We start from the raw sequence: 13,291 nt of genomic DNA, 5'->3' as shown, positions 1-13,291 counted from the left end.
GGAGAGGGGGTCGGGATGGGGGAAAGAAAGGTGAGGAGACAATTTTGTTCTCGAGTCGCTGGGTAAAGTGCGGAGCTGGAGGACGAGAGAGGGAGGAGGGAAGGAGGGGGAGGGGAGCCGCTGAGGATGGGGGAGCCACGGAGAGGAGATGGATGGGGGGGAGGGAAGGGATGGGGGGCAGGGTCTGGGTGGCAGAAGGGAGCTGGGGGGAAAGAGAGAGATCCAGAGAGGGAGGGAGAGAGACAGCCAGGAGAAGCGGAAAGAGACAGAGACCCAGAGTCAGGGAAACAGAAATGGGGGAGGGAGAAATTTGGGGGAGGCAGCGGCTGGTAGCAGAAGGAAGTTGGAGAGGGAGACACACACAGAGAGAAATATCCAGAGAGAGAAGGGGATGGAGGCAGAGAGAGGAACCCAGAGGCTGGGGGAGGGATGGGGGATGGGGACAGATTGGGACAGGGGAGAGGATGAGGGGTCAGGATCTGGGTAACAGAAGGAAAGAAGAGACTCAGAGTCATCCAGAGAGGGGGAGGAGGGACAGATGGGGAGAGACAGACAGAGGGAGACGCAGAGGATGGGGGAGAGAAGGAAAGAAATGAGGGGGGAGATGACCTGGGGATGGGGCAAAGGTTTAAGAGAGAGAAGGATAAGAGGGAGAGGGAGAGGGAGAGGGAGAGGGAGAATGAAAAACATTTAAGGGAGAGGGGTCCGAGGGGCAGAAGGTGCCTGGAGATAGAAAGGCATGTGCAGAAGGGAAGAGTGAGACCCAAAGAGAGAGACAGATGGGGAGAGACTGAGGCTGGGGGAGAGAGAGACCCAGGAAATGAGAGTCAGGGGTAGAGACTGAGGAAGCCTCCAAAGGAAGCTGGAGAAAAATGGGAGAGGGGCCAGGCTCGGATGAATGAGGGAGGTCAGAGATAAGGGATACCCTTGCCTCCTCCCCCAACCGCATCCCCAGACCCTGGTCCCTACCCCCATCCCCATTTCAAAGCCACCACCCCCACCCCCACTAGCCTCCATCTCTCCACAGCATCGCTTGCTGCCGCCACCGCCTCTTCCTGTCGTCATAGCAACAGGATCCAGGCGCCCAGCCAAGGCTGGCAGCAGCGGCCGGAAATGAGGGGAGGGCCTTTTAAAAAGGACCCCAGGAGCTCTCCCCTTTCCCCAAATCCAAGGGAAAACTCCTCCTCCCTGGGTCTTCCCACCACTCCCCCCCCCCCACCAAGTGGCAAGGGCAAAGATCTTCTGAAAATAAAATTACATTAAATTTACAAGGATAGCAAGCTTTTTGAGTTTCACCGATGATTTTTTTTTCTTCTTACCCCCTACTCACCCCTAGCTCAAAGAGTTAGAGTCCCCCAAGACAAGACGGAGATGGGAGTGAGAAAAAAAGTAGGATATGAAAAGCTTGCATGGAAATAAGTTTTCAAGAAGTCTGTCTGGGTTTGGGTCTCAGGGCTATGCCAGGGTTTTGAAAAGAAGGGATTTGCAAGTTCTAGAACTAGCCAGTGGGTAGAAGTGGGGCAATGGGAGGCATAAAATCTGCGATTTTCCGAGTCGGGAAGTTTGGTCTTGGGCTCAAACCTCAGAGATGCCAGTAGCCATGGTGTGACCTTGGGCAAAACGTTTCTTCTCTTCTAGACTCGGTTATACTGGAGGCAAAAGCTGTCTCCCATTAGAGGAGAACATCGGTGAGAAAAGGTCTTTGCACGCTGCTCTAGACAAGCAGTTCTTTCAAGACGGTATCTTCATGGAAATGCTGTCAAAAACGAAATGCTGGCCCTAATCACAGACTCGGGTTGGAGAGTTTGCCTGCTTCGCTGTCTCGTGGAATTCTTGCAGAATCCCGGCAGGGTGTGCACTGATGTTCCCATATTATAGATGAACAGACTGAGGCAGCGATTTGCCCACCATCACCTGGGGAAATACAAAGACAGCGCTGCAGATGAAGCAGCCTCTCTGTGGGGAGTTGCCAGGAAGAGTCTGTAACAGGTGAGTTTCAGAGTCACCTAATCCTCCATTCCTGGGTCAGCGCCTCCCTTTGCGGGCACTGGCCAAAGACAGAGAAGACTGGTGTTCCCTGCAGATACAATTGCCTCCCCTGGAGGAGCAGCTCGAGATTTCCACTGGCATTTCTTTAAATCCGTTTACTGAATTCTCACCCTGCCCCTATCGGAGAAAGGTGTTTAGAGAAGCATTCTGATATTCCTGGTTTAGAAGCGAAGAAATACCAGCCTCAAGGCGAGGGCCCTGGAATTCGTGAGAAACATTGGTTCAGCCTGCGTTGCTGAGCCAAGGAGAAGGATACAGCTGTGGACCATAACGGTAATTGATATAAATTGAGTGCTGGATGGACCAGATGCTAAGTGGTTTGCAGGCAGGGACTAGGTCCTCTGGGTTTGTTATTAGTCCCATTTTAAAGATGTGAAAACTGAGGCTGACAGAGACGAGCATCTCTTGCAAATAGGAAGGGTAACTGTGGAAATCAGGGTCAAGTCTTCAGATTCCCGAGCCTGTGCTATTTTCACTGCTGCTCTGTTTGGTGGTGGTGGTGGGGGGGTGTTTATATCCTAAATGGGGGAAATTATAAATAAGCAATAACAACAAAACAGATACTTTCAAAGGGTGAAAACAACATGACGATGATAAAATAAGCCAGGGTTTCTAAATCTCGGAACTATTGATATTGGGGCTGGATAATTCTTGGGGTGGGGGTGGTCTGTGAAATGTAGGATGTCCAGCTGCATCCGCGGACTCTGCTTAACTAGATGCCACTAGCAAGGGGTTATAATACAAAGAAGTCAGCCTGTCCTACCTCAAATCCTGTTCCTTATTGGAAGTCTTTGACCTTTTTCCTGTTTCCTGAACTGTTTCTTCTCTTACTTGCTTTTACACCCCTCAATAATGATGAACTTCTTGGAGTTCCCGTTGTGGCACAGTGGCTAACAAATCCGACTAGAAACCATGAGGTTGCGGGTTCGATCCCTGGCCTTGCTCAGTGGGTTAAGGATCCGGCATTGCCGTGAGCTGTGGTGTAGGTGGCAGACGCGGCTCGGATCCCGTGTTGCTGTGGCTCTGGCGTAGGCCAGCGGCTACAGCTCCGATTGGACCCCTAGCCTGGGAACCTCCACATGCCGCGGGAGCGGCCCTAGAAAAGGCAAAAAGACAAAAAAAAAAAAAAGATTGACTTCTAGATGAGTCCACCTTATACACTGTAGATTCTTTTCCCTAAGAGATCAGGGCATAGCTCATGTAGACCTCATTTTTCCTCCCTTCCTTCACATATCAGTATTTAAAATTCTTCTATTGATTAATTTTGTGGCATGAAGCAATAGACATATCACGAGTTCTTTCAGAGGGCATATCTCTTCTCTCTTTTTTTCTAGCAGTTTTATTGAGATGGAATCCACATTCCATGCAATTCACTTACTTCAAATGGATAATTCAATGGCGTTTAACTATATAATCACAGACCAGTGCAAGCACCAACCTTAGATCCGTTTTAGAACATTCTCATTACCCCAAGGTGGTACCACACATGCCTAAGCCCGCCATCACCCCCAATCTCCCCCTACACCTCATCCAGCCCTAGGCAATTACTAATCTACTTCTCATCCGTATAGATTTGCCAGTTCTAATCATTCCATATAAATGGAATCATATAATATATGTTCGTTTGTGACAGGCTTCTTTCACTTAGCATTAGTGTTTTCAAGGTTCATCCATGTCATAGCCTGTATCAATACTTCGTTTCCTTATGTTACAAGATAACATCCTGTGGTTTGGACATGCTACATTTTATTTATCTATTCGATATTTGGGTTACTTCCAAATTTTGGCTACTCTGAGTCATGCTGCCATGAACATTTGTGCATGATTTTTTTGTGGGAACGGATGTTTTCCCATCTCTTGGATGTATACCTAGGAGCAGGATGTCTGGATCATATGTCTATCCTTTTTATTTTTTACTTTTTTATTTGTTTGTTTGTTTTGGTCATGCCACGGCACACAGATGTTCCCAGGCCAGGGATGGAACCTGTGCCATGGCAGCAACCCCAACCACAGCAGTGACAATGCCACATCCTTAACCTACTGAGCCACGAGGGAACTCCTATTTATCCTCTTTAGAAATGTGATAGCAGATTTCCCGCTGTGGCACAGTGGGCTAAGGATCCAGTGCTGCTGCAGCTGTGGCGTAGATCACATCTCTGGCTTGGATTCGATCCCTGGCTCAGAAACTTCCATATGCCTTGTGTATGACTGAAAAAGGAGAAATGAAAGAAATGAGATAGCATCTCTGGACCTCATTCTGCAAGATAGAAATATTAGGTTGCTGAACAACCCTTCAGCTCCAGGAAGAATACTTTAGAAGGGATGTCCCAGAAGATGCAGGTTATGGGCCCTTCTAATCTCATCCCTAAATCTGTCCATGAATTCATCTTGCATTAGCTGAGGTCTCCCATGGGGCTGACCTGGAGACCTAGAGGCTGAGGCCCAGAGATAAATCTGCTAAGACCCCAACCTTGAAAATGTCCTCCACCCTCACTTCTCCTGATCCCATGTAGTAGGTGGAACCCCCAAATAACCCTCAATATCCCACCCCCTGGTGCACCACCTATAAAATCCCCTCTCTTTGTATGTAGGCAAGACTTGTGAATAGGATGGAGTGTCACCTCCCTGATTAGATTACATTATATGCCAGGTGAAAGGATTCTGCTTGTGTAATTCAGGTCCCTAATCAGTTGACTTGAAGTGAGTCAAAAGAAGATTATCCTGGGTGGGCCTGACCTAATCAGGCAATCCCTTTTAAAAGGGTCAAGAATCACCTCACATCAGTCAGAATAACCATCATCAAAATCCCACAAATAATAAAGTCTGGAGAGGGTGTGGGGAAAAGGGGACCCTCCTACACTGTTGGTAGGAATGTAAATTGGTACAGCCAATATGGCAAACCACATAGAGGTTTCCTTAAAAAGCTTAAAATAGAGTTACCATATGATCCAGCAATCCCACTGTTGGGCACATATCCAGAAAAAACTCTAAATAAGAAAAATATATGCACCTCAATGTTCATAGCAGCACTACGTACAACAGTCAAGATACGGAAGCAACATAAGTGTCCATTCACAGAGGAATGGAAAGAAGATGTGGTACATATATACAGTGAAATACTACTCAGCCCTAAAAAAGAATGAAATTTTGCCATTTGCAGCAACATGGATAGACCTAGAGATTATCAGACAAAGGCAAATATCATATGATATTACTTATATGTGGGGCCCCCCAAAATGATATAAATGAACTTCTTTACAAAACAAAACAGACTCACAGACACAGAAAACACACTTATGGTTACCAAAGGGGAAAGACGGGGGAGGGATAAACTAGGAGTATGGGGTGAACCAATATACACTACTGGATATAAACAAGATAAAGCACACAGTCCTGCTGTATTGCACAAGGAAGAATATTCAATATTTTATAATAACCTATAATAGCAAAGAATCTAAAAGAGTGTGTGTGTATATATATATATATATATATATGAATCACTTTGCTGTATTCTAGAAAATGACACAAGGCTATAAATCAACTATACTCCAATTAAAAAGGGGGGGGGGTCAAAAGTCAAAGAGATTCAAAGCAAGATATGCTCCCAACATATGCTTCCTGCCTGAAGGAGCAAATGGCCCCATTGCAGAGACAGCCATGCGGCCAAGACTTGAGGGTGGGAACCGCTAGCAAAACATAGGGACTTCAGGCATTCAACCACCGGAAATGAACGCTACTCAATGTGAGGGAGCTTGGAAGGAGGTCTCTCCCTAGTTAAATCTCCAGAGGAGGACCCAGCCAGTCGACACCTTGGTTTCAGACTTGTAAGACCCCCCCATTTTTTTTGCCCCCATCTACTGCATATGGAAGTTCCTGGCCAGGGATTGAATCTGAGCTGCAGCTAAGGCAGTACCAGATCCTTAACCTGCTGTGCCGGGCCGGGGATCAAACTCACACCACCGCAGGGACAACGTGGGATCCTTAACTTACCGTGCCACCACAGGAACTCCTGTGAGACCCTGTTTCATTGTATTGGAGTCCTGATCCATGGTAAACTAATAAAGCTGTGTTGTCTTGGAGTTCCCTTGTGGTACAATGGGTTAAGGATCCTGTGTTGTCACTGCCTTGGTCCCTGGCCTGGGAACTTTTGCATGCCATGGGCATGGCCAAAAAAAAAAAAAAATCTGGGTTGTTTTAAGCCCATGTTTGTGGTAATTTGTTATGCAGCAATAGATAACTAATACACCCTGTAAATCACACTGCACCAGGAAGCTCACACAGGGACCACTCAGGCAATGTTGCATTAACCACTCCTCCCTTACTCCCCACAACCAGCCAGCCAGTCCCTTCTGCCTCCTGCATCTCTTTCACATACATTTCCTTCACTCTGTCCAGCTCTTGTCTAGACTGTGTCACCAGCCTACACCATGGTTGCCTGCAGTCCAATTTTCACTTGGCCCCTAAACATTCAGAACTTTGCCCTTCCTCTGCTCAAAATTCTCCTATGGCTCCCTATTGCCCTCTGGAGAAAAACCTAAGCCCCTCACCTATGTCCTTCTGCCAAGGTCATTGGTCTGCTCTATGCCTTCCCTGTTGCCTCCTGCAAACTGGAATTGTTTTCCCTCCTCTGCCCAGATGCATCATGCCTTCAAGGTTTCTGAGTGTGGCTCCTCTTCCTGGACGCCTCTTCCATCTCTCAGCCATTTGACCAAACCTCTTCTATTGCTCCAAGATTCCGCTGACATGCTTCTTCCTCCAAGAAGGCTTCCCTGACCCCCCAGGTTGGCATCGGGGGTTCCAGCTGTGCTACCATCCTGCCCTGTAGTGCTCTCATTAGAGCACAGTCATCCTGCTTCGCGATCGGCACGTCAGTGGTCTCCCCCAGGAGAGCAGGACCTGTTGAGGACAGACACCGCTCGGGTTCCCGTTGGGGTCCCCTAGAGCCTAGCCCTGGCAGACAGGATGCTTCCATCCCCAGGTGCTGAATGAATGGATGGATGGCTGGATGGATGGATGGCTGGATGGATGGAGGGAGGAAGGAAGGAACCAATGACTCAGGGAATGAGTGGATCCGCATGCCAGGGTCCCTACCCTCCAGCAGTCCCTGCCCCACATCCTGAGTGTGCTTTTTCCCAGGTGCTTGAGTGTTTCTCATCAACAGCAGCTGGGGCCTTTGTGTTTTCTCAAGAGGAGCGCAGTGCTGGTGGTGTGTTTTCCCGCTGTACCAGGAAGAGAAGATCAGCATTTCTAAAACGTCCTCATTCAGGGTGAAGTGGAAATATTCCAGCGCTGCTGGGGAGTCAGATGGCCTGAGTTCCAATCTTTGCTTTTCCTTGCCTCCCTAAAGGACCCAGAATCAAATCATTGCGCTCTTCACGGAAGCCTGCCTTCTCTTGTCTAAAAAGGGGTTGAGGGCTGGGACTAGGGATTCCCCCCCCCTGGATGGGATCAAAAATGGGATGGATATTAAAAAATCACACGTCCAGGGAATGCTGGCAGGGCTCTTTCGGAGCCTGTGAAGCCCCTGAAATTATGTATGAAGGGTTTTTTTTTTCTTTTTTTTTTTGGCCACAACCGCAGCATGTAGAGGTTCCCAGGCTAGGGGTCGAATCGGAGCTACAGCTGCCGGCCTACACCACAGCCACAGCCACGTAGGATCAGAGCTGCGTCTGTGACCTACCCCACAGCTCATGGCAATGCCAGATCCTTAAGCCCCTGAGTGAGGCCGGGGATCAAACCCACGACCTCATGGTTACTAGTCAGATTTGTTTGCATAGTGCCACAAAAGGAACTCCTAGGAATTGTGTGAATACGGTTATTGTGTTGGGGGGGGTGTTTCATAGCTTTTATCTGATTGTCAAAAGGATCTCTAATCCCCTCTAAGGTAGGAGTCACTGCTTATAAATTGAGTTAGCGGATTTCCTGTCATGGCACAGCAGAAACAAATCCAACTAGGAAACCGTGAGGTCGAAGGTTTGATCCCTGGCCGTGCTCAGTGGACTGAGGATCTGGCGTGGCTGTGAGCTGTGGTGTAGGTCACAGACTCAGCTCGGATGTTGCTGTGCCTGTGGTGTAGGCTGGCAGCTGCAGCTCTGATTCAACCCCTAGCCTGGGAACCTCCATATGCTGCCGGTGCAGCCCTAAAAAGACAACAAACAAACAACCCCCACTCCCGGAGTTTCTTGAGGGCATGATTCGTGTTCTAGTCACCTCTGTATATGCCATCACAATGCTTCAGTGTAAGTGAAGTAAAAATAAATAATAAAAGTAAAAAATAAATTGATTTAGCAAAGTCTCCTGTGTTAATAAAAATAAAGGCCAAAAAAAAGCAAGAGAGACTATATAAATGCATAGATAATATCTAAAGTAGGTTTTTCTCAGCCCTGGCACCAGTCACATCTTGGGCCATGTCCTTCTTTGTGGTGGGGGGCTGTAGGGTGTTCAGCAGGATCCCTTGCCCCACCCGATGCCAGTAGTAATGCTCCCCCCCCCGTATCATCCAAAAATGTCCCCAAACATTGCTCCTTGTCCCCTGGGGGCAAAAATCACCCTGAGCCGGGAACCACTGATTTAGAAGAAGAAACTCATAACAGTGGTTCCCTCTGGAAAACAGAACTGGGATGGAGAAATGGGAGAAGAAGAAAGTTATTTTTTCTTTCTATCCTTCTCTGCTGTTTGAATTTGAAAATTGTGATGATGTGTGACATTTACAATAAAAAGGTTTATTGTTAAAATAGAGAGTTCCCTTGTGGTGCCGTGGGTTAAGGATGCGGTGTTGTCACTGTGTTGCCTTGGGTCACTACTGTGGCGTGGATGTGATCCCTGCCCTGGGAACTTCCACATACCTTGGGGCGCAGCAAAATATAATGTTTATTATGAAAAAAAATGACCTCTATTCCAGGGACCACAACACAGCAAATCACTACATCCGATACATTGCCTCCATGGCACACCACAGCAATGATGACAACTTTTGTGCCCAAGACCCAACTATATGCTTAAAAATGGTAGCAGACCCCCCAAATTTTTGTGTATGTGTGTTATGTCTGTCATTGTATTTTTTTTTTATGCCCACACCCATAGCATATAAAGTTCCCAGGCCAGGCATTGAAACTTCACCCCCTCAGTGACCCAAGCCGCTGCAGTTGGATCCTTAACCCATGGAGCCACAGAGGGAAGGCCTGCCTATCAATATTTAACATATTCAAAATTCAAAATGGGGCTATTTAAAAATATGTATTTAAGTAAAATAATAATAAAACAATTGTATGTTTGCATAAACAAAATGATTTCAAAAAGATAACTAACTATATTTTCCTCCCAAATATAATGGTATTGGTTTATATTTGAAAATCTACTTGATGTTTGGTCTCATAGAAGAAAAGTTAGGTTCTCTCATCTAGTTCTGCATTCAGTCTCTTGGGTTATTAGCCACTGGGACTCCTCCCAAAGACTCTGCACTCTACATACTCATAAGCGGTTAAGAATAAAGGGCAGATGTCTTAGTATTATTATAAAAATGGTTCTGACCTCGTGGGGGCCACACTTTGAGAACCACTGGTCCATAGCACTGTTCTGTAATGAAATGAATGCAAAACACTGTGTAAAAAATGATGATGGATAATAAGATGAAACTGGAGTTCCATGGTGGCCTAGCGGTTGAGGATCTAGTGTTGTCACTGTTGTGGCTCAGGTCACTGCTGAGGTGTGGGTTTGATCCCTGGCCTAGGAACTTCCACATACCACGGGTGTGGCCAAAAAAAAAAAAAAAAAAAAAAAAAACAGACTGAGGGGCTTCAACATACATGGAGGTGAAGGCTGCAGTTTAATAGGTAACCAGGATTCAAATCTTAGCTTGACCACTTACTAGCTGTGTGACCAGGAGAAAGTTAATTAACCTCTCTGTGCTTCAGGAGCTCATCTGTAAAAGGGAGGTCATAAAAAAGAAAAAAAGCACTGACCTCCTTGGGTGATTCATGTAAAGTCCTCAGGACTTGAATGCAAAGTGTCTGGCACAAAGGAAGCACTCAATACATTATGCAATTAATTTATGCAAACTATTATTATCAATAGTTTAAAGACAATCAGTTATACAATTGATGCTAAATGATCTCCATACTACAGGTGCAATTAGAAGGTACAGAACTGTGTGCATACTATAAATGCTATATCAAATAAACATATATATGCTACAGGTTCACCTGTGTATGGATTTAAACACATATATGCTTAAATATGCACATGGTATTCTTGAAATTATACATTGAAAGATGACAATATCTTAGGGCAATGGGCATTTCTGGACAGAAGGAGGTCATAAGACTTTTCCCAGCATTCCTTTTTTTTTTTTTTTGTCATTTTTAGGGCTGCACCCGTAGCATATGGAGGTTCCCAGGCTAGGGGTCCAATCAGAGCTGTAGCCGACGGCCTACACCAGAGCCACAGCAATGCCAGATATGAGCCGCTTCTGCGATCCACACCACAGCTCACTGCAACGCCAGATCCTTACCCACTGAGCGAGGCCAGGGATGGAACCCACAACCTCATGGTTCCTAGTTGGATTGGTTTCTGCTGTGCCATGACCGGAACTCCCCCAGCATTCTTTTTATAGAAGATAAACAAGGAGTTCCTTGGTAGCCTAGTGGTTAAGGATTCAGCATAGTCACTGCTGTGGCTTGAGTTCCATCCCAGACCTGGGACTGCATGCTGCAGGCACAGCCAGAAAAAAAAAAAAAAAAAAAAAAAAAAAAAAAAAAAAAAGATAAACAAAGCTTTAGCTATGGAATCCCATTCTCTTTTCAAAATGTAAAAAACAAAGCAAAAACAAAAACACTAGCTTATTTTTTAAAGAACATAAACTTTGGAATTGTTAAATTCTAGACAAAATCAGCAAATACCCCAGCACCTGCACCACAGCTAACCATCCTGCAGGCAAGACAGACAGCACCAAGCGATCAGGATGGCAGACAGCATCAATCGATGGGGACATCCTTCCTCCCGACACGCCCCCCGCCCAGCCGATCTTCAACTCCTTTTCAACACTGTGCTCCAAGCAGCCACTAGGAATTAATTAGTCTTGACAAGGAAGCTGAAACACATTTGCCCTCCGAGTTCTCAAACACGACCTCCAGAAATTCCTGAAATCGTTGAAAATGACTCAGAGTATTTCCCTCAGGGCGTCTGATCCTGCTGACTCTTAATTCTCTCCTGCCAACCTACCCCCACCACTCTCCTTGTTCCAGAGGGATTTGGAGTCTGCTAACCCATCCCCCTCCTGTTTTTACAGAAAAAGAAACGGAAGCCCCAGAGATTAAAAACTTGCTCAAGGTCAGAGAATGAGTTTGCATCAGATTCGTACAAGTGAAATATAGCAGCTGAGAGAGTAGGCTCTAGGATTAGGCAGAACGGGGTGTGAATTTTCCTTTGCATCTGATCAGCTGAGTGACCTTACCTTCCAGAGTCTCAGTTTCCTCCTCCACAAGATGGGGCTCTTTGGAGTTCCTGCTGTGGTGCAGTGGGTTAGGGATCTGGCTTGTCTCTGCAGGCGCCGGTTCTATCCCCGGTCTTGCACAGTAGGTTAGGGATCTCGCGGTTCCTCAGCTATGGCATAGTTTATTCCTGGCCCGGAAACTTCCACAAGCCGTGAGCGCGGCGGAAAAAGAAACAAGAAACAAAAAACAACTTGGGGCTCTTTGAAATGCCTGGTTCACAGGCTGCGAGAATCCAAAAAGCTAATAGGAGTTCCTGTCGTGGCGCAGAAGAAATGAATCCGACTAGGAACCATGAGGACCAGGTTCGATCCTTGGCCTTGCTCAGTGGGTTAAGGATCTGGTGTTGCTGTGAGCTGTGGTGTAGGTTGCAGATGAGGCTCGGATCTGGCGTTGCTGTGGCTCTGGTGTAGGCAGGCAGCGACAGCTCCAGTTAGACCCCTAGCCTGGGAACCTCCGTATGCCACGGGTGCGGCCCTGGGGGAGAAAAAAAAAAAGCTAATGAACAAAAAGGACTCAGCACAGTCTCCGACAGTGTGGTTGTGATCTTTACAGGATGTGGTAGGGATTGCAGAAGCTGATCTGGTTGCCCCCGGAGGCCAAATCTAGAGGAGGGGGGAAACCAAATTTTTTTCTCACTTTTAGTGTATTCAAGAAGAAGCTCATCAAACATTCGAGCTGTTTTCTTTTTTTTCCCTTTTCTTTATTTTGTATTGCTTTTTAGGGCACATGGAAGTTCCCAAGCTAGGGGTCAAATGGGAGCTACAGCTGCCGGCCTACACCACAGCCACAGCAACGCAGGATTCCAGCCGCATAATCAGCCTACACCTCAGCTCACCGCAACGGTAGATGCCCTGATCCGCTGAGCGAGGCCAAGGATCGAACCTGCATCCTCCTGGATACTAGTCAGATTACTTCCCACTGCATCACAACGGGAACTCCCCCGAGCTGCTTTCAGTCCCTCAGTGTAGTAGGTGAGAGCCCACTTTGAGCCTGTGAAATGTTTGTGTTTGCGTGTGTGCTAATTCCTACATACAGGGCTGCTGGAAACGTTTATTTCCTGTCTCCTGGATGGGAGGCCAGTGGCTCATAGCAGGTGCAATCAATATTAGCAGTTACTCTTTCTTAACCGAGCGACCAGGAGTTAGAAGAAGCCACTGCTCCCTGGTGCGGAAGGAGGGAAGCTCAAGGGTTGGAACCAGATGAACCCAGTTTCAACTCTGGATTCACAGCTCTGCCCAGTTCCACCTGCCTGACGCTGGGTGCGTCGTTTCACCTCCATAGACTTCGCTGCAAAATGAGCCCAACAAACTCCATGTGCAGGCTTGGGGAGAAAAATTAAATGAAGCCATAGAGGTAGAAGGCAGGCGAGTACTAGTTAACAGCACTCTACGTGCTCGCAGTGATACCAAGAGTTCATTTTTCTTGATCCTGACCTGTGTCATTGGCTGTCCCATCTGCTTTACAGGGACGGAATTTTAAAGTGCGGCTGTTGATAAGCCCGGTGATGAAGCAGTTTAAGGAACACCCATCTAACCTTATTCTGTAGCATTGTAGACTCCCTCACCCCCACTCTGGGGTCGCGATCTGAACCCGCCCTCGGAGGCCAATGCCCTCCCCCATCCCACCCCCGCAGGCGGAGACGTGTTTGAAATAAAGTTTATTGAAGTTTCTGTCGGTATTTACATATGATACACGGTAAATAACAGAGCCAGGCCCCCCACCCCACCCTTCCCCCCCCCTGAAGCCCCCCT

Source organism: Phacochoerus africanus, chromosome 8 (genome assembly GCF_016906955.1).
Source record: "Phacochoerus africanus isolate WHEZ1 chromosome 8, ROS_Pafr_v1, whole genome shotgun sequence".
Lineage (NCBI taxonomy): Eukaryota > Metazoa > Chordata > Mammalia > Artiodactyla > Suidae > Phacochoerus > Phacochoerus africanus.
The sequence above is the reverse complement of the archived record's forward strand: the minus strand, read 5'-3'. Positions refer to the sequence as shown.